The following is a 6,956-nucleotide window of genomic DNA, read 5'->3' on the forward strand; positions in this document are numbered from 1 at the left end:
GGACAGAAACCTGCCAGGACAGGGACAGCCTTCAGAATACTCCAGAGGCTCCTGGAGGAGGAGGAACCTGCTATGGCTCACAGTGTGGAGGCTCCGTGTGCAGTGTAGGATCCCAAAGATCAGAGAGATACAGCCGAGGATCAGCTTTACGGGAATGGCCAGCTCTCTGCCAGGCACAGACAGTGTGGAGGATGTTGGGCTCCCTGGGAAGGGCAGCAGCTGCTGGGAGACACCAGCAGCCACTCAGGCTGAGCTGAGCAGAGATGCTGCTGCTGCTGGTGGTCCTGAGTAGCTGCAGAGGTTCAGGGCTCAGCACCCGCCTGCTGCCCTCCTTAGATGGAGGGTCTCCCATCTGTCTGGGAGGGCACGTGGGGAGAGCAAAGATTTCTTCTGAAAATGTCCAGAGTTATTAGAGCAGCATCTTTACCCTGTGTAGGAGGGTAGTGAGGGAGGAGATGAGGTCTGCCAAGATCCCCTCCTCAGAGATCATTTATGAATCTGAGATCTCAGGGGAGGGACTGAGTGGTGAGCTAGCCAGAGAGGGTTGGGGGTAGGAAGAGAAAGAGAGGTAGGGAGGGGGAAAAAGGGAGGAGAAAGGAAAGGAGGAAGAGAGAGAGAGAGAGACTGAAAGACAGACAAAAGACATGGTCTAGAAGAGAGAACTACTGTTTTTCTCTTTTAAGTCATTTACCCCTGGTCTATTCCATTGATCTACCCTTCTATCTCTAAGCAAATGCCATATTGTTTTGATGATTATTGCTTTTTTGTACAGTTTAAAGGTCTGGTACTGCTAGACCACCATCCTTCCCTTTTTTTTTTTTTGTTAGTTCCCTTGATATTCTTGATCTTTTCTTTATTCCAGATGAACTTTAGTATAATTTTTTTCTAATTTTATAAAAAAGTTTTTTGGTAGTTTATTATTACAAGGGTTAAATTTAATGGTTTGGCTAAATATATCACAATTATAAATCTTTTATTTAGAAAGTAGAGAAATACAAAAGGGTAGAAAAGACTTTAACCTATCTAACTAAATCTCAGCCTGGACTTGTTAACCTAAGACAATGAGTGGACCTGAAGGTGACTCCTGAGGCTGACTTTCTTCTTTGAGCTGAACTACTTCTTGAAGCCAACTTCCTTCTTGGAGTTCACTCTCTACGAGACTCCTTCACCAGCCTGCCTGCTTTATGGTGGTTTCCTGTCCCTGCCCCTTTTCATGGGGGCCAATCATGGTTTCCAAATTGTCTGAGTTGTCACCTTTGGATTCACATCTTTCTGAGTGTGTGAACTCTTCTTCTCACCTAGCATCAAGTAAAATGTGAACTCACTAAGTGGTTTTCAAGCTTCTACCACCTAGTTCAAGCTTGTGTTGATTCAGTTATTTGCCAACCAGTGTTAACTCCAAGTAGGCAAAGAGAACAAAGGATTCCCTTTTCACAAGTGTGAACTCAAAAAGAACCAAGAATTCCCTTTTACATTATGACCCTGAATAAGTAAATTAATTTAGATAGGATAGTCATTTTTACTATATTAGCTCATCCTGCCTATTTTTGTTCTTTTAGATTTTGGGGAGTGTCAACTGACCACATTAAATGACCAGTCAATTAATTTTTTCAAAAGAAGAAATTATGCCTTTTGAGAATTCCAATCATTTACACTGTCAGTATCTTTCTTTTGAATAGTTTAATCGCAAAAATATTTTAAATGAACACCCTTCTTTTCCTCATCATACTTCTTCCTATGTAAGTATAAAATAACTGACTATATTCAAGTAAGAAAATTATCATAAAGCAAAGACATAATGTTTTGGCTATGGCACATCATACCCAGTGGTTCCCCAAATTCTCAATGTAGCATAAGACTGAGCTTTTTCACTTTGGGAAAATCATTCTGATCCCATATAACTCTATGGACTCCTCTTTATACTTTCTTCTAGAAAAGAGTGTTTCAGACTTTTAAGAACTTAAGAAGAGAATTGCTTTTTCTTTGTTTTCTCCTCATTGATCATTGGTAATATTTTCCCCCTGGTATACACAGTATATGCTGCCTTCTCATAAATTCTTCAAAAAAATGTTCTTACCAAATCAGTTCTGACTCTTGTGATAAAGAGGAATTTCAGATCATCTCTCTATTTCTCCTCCACAGAATGACCCATCTTACTAAGAGAGCACTTTCCATCTCCCTAATTCCACAGAAAAAGCATTTCAGAGTAAGACACTTCTCCAGGTTTTACTCTTTACAACATGATTCTCACTTTAGACACAAAATGCTTTTGTCAATATTGCATTGGGTTCTGAATGACTGGTCTCCAGTGCTGACTCTGACATCCTTCAAGGTTAGGAGTTTGGGTAAATCCCTTGTGTGTTTCATTTTCCTCCAGTCAGTGCATAAGGGTTGTACTAGATGATTTCTGAAGGTTCAGTTCTAAATCTTGAAATTTGCTGTTTTAGGGGTCAATAACATTCAAGGATGTGGCTGTGGACTTCACCCAGGAAGAATGGTGCCTATTGGACCTTTCCCAGAAGAAGCTGTACCTGGAGGTCATGTTGGAGAATGTACAGAATCTACTCTCTGTGGGTAAGGACCATTTCCATTGTTAACTCTGAATCTGCTATTAAGGGAAGGTCTATTCCAAGCCAGATGTACAGAATGTTGTAGCAAAAGGGTATATAGAATCTTATCTTACTCTGTTGAAGAACAGAAAGAATAATCTAACAATAGAAAATATCTGAGGAGGCAAAGAAGGGCAAGGGACACACTGAGCTGGGGATTGGGATAATAAAAGCCTCCACCTGCAAAATGTTAATTAATAATGGTAATTGGTCTCAGGTCCTATAAGAGTTCAAAAAGGAATTTAAAAAATTAAACGAATAAAGTAGAAGAAAAATGGGGAAAATAAATGAAAGTATTACAAAGAGAAAATAAGAGCTGAAAAAGCAAAATTGATCAAGTAGCAAAAGAAGCACAAAAATCCTATAAAGAAAAGTTTCATAAAAAGTAGTGTTGAGGGGCAGCTGGGTAGCTCAGTGGATTGAGAATCAGGCCTAGAGACGGGAGGTCCTAGGTTTAAATCTGGCCTCAGACACTTCCCAGCTGTGTGACCTTGGGCAAGTCACTTCACTCCCATTGCCCACCCTTACCACTCTTACACCTATGAGCCAATGAACCAATACACAGAAGATACGGATTTTAAAAAAAGGGAAAAAAAAGTAGTGTTGACTAACTGGGAAAAAAAGGGTAAAAAAATCCAATGTAGAAAAGAGTTCTAGGAAAAGTAAAATGGACCAAATGGAAAATGAGGATCAAAAGGTCATGGAAGAAAATCCTTCTTTTAAAATTATAATTGGGCATATAAAGCTAATAATGACTTCATGAGACATCAAGAAACAATAAAACAAAATCAAAAGAATTTAAAAATAGAAGAAAATATGAAATATCTGACTGAAAAAAACACCTGATCTGGCAAATAGGTCAAGGAAAAACAATGTAAGATTTATTAGGCTCCATCTTCCCCCGAAAAAGCCTAGGTGTTATATTCTGTGAAATTATCAAAGAAAACTGCCTTGATTTTCTGGAAACATGGGTGAAAAGAGAAATGGAATGAAACCACAGATTGCCTCCTACCAATAAATCTCCAAATGACAACTCCCAGTAATATTATAGCCCAATTTAAGAATTTCCATGCTAAGGAAAAAGTACTGCATTAAGTCAATAAGAAATAATTCAGATTTCATGGAGCCCTAGTGTTAAGTATCCAGGTTCTGGGGAGTTCTATATTAAAGCATCAAAATACTTGGAATATGATATTCTAAAAGGCATGGAGACTGGGTTTATAACCATGAATTACCCACCCATCAAGTTGGACTCTGTTCTTTCAAGGAGAAAAATCATTATTGAATAAAAAAGGGGAGATCCAAGCATTACTGATGAAAAGAACAGATCAAAACAGAAAAGTTGATGTCCCAATACAAAATTCAAGAGAAACATAAAAAATTAAATAAGAAAGAGAAAATTTAAAGGAGTCAAAAAGGTTAAATTGTTTATATCCCTGATGGAAAGATATTTGTAATTCTTAAAATTTCTCTCATTTTCATAGTAGTTAGAAGATGTATACTTAGACAGAAGGTGTGGTACTAAAGTTTTAAGATATGTGAAAAAAATTTAAGGGATGCAAAGAGGATACCACCGAAAGAAAATAGAAGAGAGAAGTAACATGGGGTAAATTTTATCAAATAAAGAGGCATGGGAAGAAAAACTATTACAATGGAGGGGATGATGAGGGTGGTGACAGGCAATCAGTATAACTTATTCTCATTGGGAATAACTGCCAGATTAAGTGGTGTGTAGAATCTTATTTTATTCTATAGAGGAACAGCAAGTTGAATAAGAAAGGTGGTGGAGGGAGGGCAATAATATAAAGGAGGTGCTATTTGGGGAGTGATTAAAAGGCCCTATAGAGAAGTAAGAGAAGAATATGAAGGGTTGTGGTAGGGGAGGGAATAATATAAGGGAAGGGAAGGGAAGTGGGGGGAGTGATTAAAAGAAAAATATGTGGATAGAGAGTGAAAGGAGAATGTGTAGGATTAAAAAAGGAAAACAAGATGAAGGGGAATACTGAGATGGTAATCATAACTGGAATTATAAATGAGATGCACTCACCCCAAAAATGGAACCATATAGCAGAGTGTATTAAAAACCAGAATTGTATATTTTGTTCACAAGAAACACATTTGACATATGCAAGTAGACATTTAGAGAGTAATGGTAAGGGGACTGTTATTTCCATAACAACATGAAAATAAAAAAAGAAAGTATTAAACTGTAGCTGACAGTTAATTCTGCCTAGTCTAGCAAGTTTATCCTTATTCCTCCCTCATTCTTCCATCAAATCCATGGCTAGATAATGAGAATGGAAAACTGTAGCTCACAGTTAATTCTGCCTAGTCTAGCAAGTTTATCCTTATTCCTCCCTCATTCTTCCATCAAATCCATGGCTAGATAATGAGAATGGAAAGAAAGGGAATAAATAGTTCAAAATATCTGTTCTATGCTCTCTACTGAGTAAAGGAGTTCATGATTATCAATAACTTTACAACACCCCCATGAGTTTGATACTCTTATTTCCCTCAATTCACAGCTGAGGCAATTGAGGCAAACAGAGTTTAAATAACATATACCTAAGGGCACCCACTTGCCATCTCTCTTAGGCTGGATTAAATTTGCTTTTCTGAGTCCAAGTTCTGATTTCTCATCCCTTCACTACTGGCTACCATTAATTTATTTGTAATGGAGGTTGTGGAATGTCCCTATCCTATTATTACAAGAGGTCCAGATGGAATTTTCTGATTTAAAATGGTTTCCATGATATTTGCCCTCCTACAGATATCCCAAAAGTAAATACAACAGAAGCCATTCTGTAGGCCTTACTTTCGTGTCTCCTTTCCTTTATGATGGATTATATATTTTATTTCTCTCTCCTGATCCCTTCTTTCTTATGCCCAGGTCTTCCAGTTCCTAGAAAATATTGTGCCTCCTGTTTTCAGCAAGGGAAAACACCAAGGCTGCTAGAGCGAAAAGGTCCAAGGTGCTCCTGTTCAGGTGAGTGAAGTGAAAGCAGGTGTATAAGTGCTGTTATTTGAAGACTTTTATCTGTTGTAGTGAAGAGAGTGCTAGACTTAGGGATTGGCAGATCTATGCTGAATCATGCTGTTCATTTTCTGAGAGATGGATAAGGGACTCAGTGTAGGTCATCAGACATTACATATTGTAAATCGCAAAATAAGGTGAATAGTTAGTATGTGTGCACTAAATGGCATAAGATCATTTCCCCCCTTTTTTATTTTTAATTTTAAAAATATTTTTCCATGTTTACATGATTCATTTTCTTTCCCACTCCTCTTCCCTCCCCTTTCCTGGAGCCAACAAGCAATTACACTGGGTTATACAAATGTTCTCACTTGATACTTCTTTCCATATTATTCATTTTTGCAGTAGAGCAATCTTTTAAAACTAAAATCCCACATCATGTACTTTACTGAAAATTTATCACATCAGTACAAAACTACAATCTAAATAATAGGTTTAAGGGGGCAGCTGGGTAGCTCAGTGTATTGAGAGCAAGGCCTAGAGACGGGAGGTCCTAGGTTCAAATCTGGCCTCAGACACTTCCCAGCTGTGTGACCCTGGGCAAGTCACTTGACCCCCATTGCCTACCCTTACCACTCTTCTGCCTTGGAGTCAATACACAGTATTGACTCTAAGACGGAAGGCCAAGGTTTAAAATAATAATAGGTTTATTGAGAGGAGACCAGTCTTACAGTAAAGCAGGACTCTTGTCAAGGTCAGAACCAGAGACTCTGAGGTATAGGAGATAGCCTTTTTTATGTCAAGAAATCTGATGACAAAGTGACTGAAAATACAATCAAAATTAAAATAGAATGGATGCAAAATTTTTCATATGAACAGTTATTAATTAATGATGCAAGTGCTGATTAAGTTAGAAAGTGTAAAAAAAATTACTATGGGCAGTAACTTATGTCTATTATTATAGCTGACCCTTCCAAGGCCTCTGCAAGAAAGGGTTGGAGGCTAATTATTTTTCTGCTGACAATCATTATGAAATACTAGGAGTCAGCAGTTGGGTGCCTTTCTGAGTATCTTTTTATACAAAAAAAACCATAGACCCCCCATCTCCTGTCTGACTATCTTGTTATACAAAAACAGGGGTGTGATGGACTGAGTGGAAACTTGGGTTATAAGCTTAAGGTCAAAATGCCTGTAAACAAGAGTTGATACCACCCTAAACTTTATTTTTTTTGCTAATGTTTATAATTCTTATAAAGCAAACTATATTTTTGACTATTAACACTAATGATTATGTTATTAAAGTAATCATAAAGGATAATACTATTATAATCATAAAAGAGACAGGGGGTTTCACACTCACAGTACTCATATAT

This window comes from Gracilinanus agilis, chromosome 1, assembly GCF_016433145.1.
Source record: "Gracilinanus agilis isolate LMUSP501 chromosome 1, AgileGrace, whole genome shotgun sequence".
NCBI lineage: Eukaryota > Metazoa > Chordata > Mammalia > Didelphimorphia > Didelphidae > Gracilinanus > Gracilinanus agilis.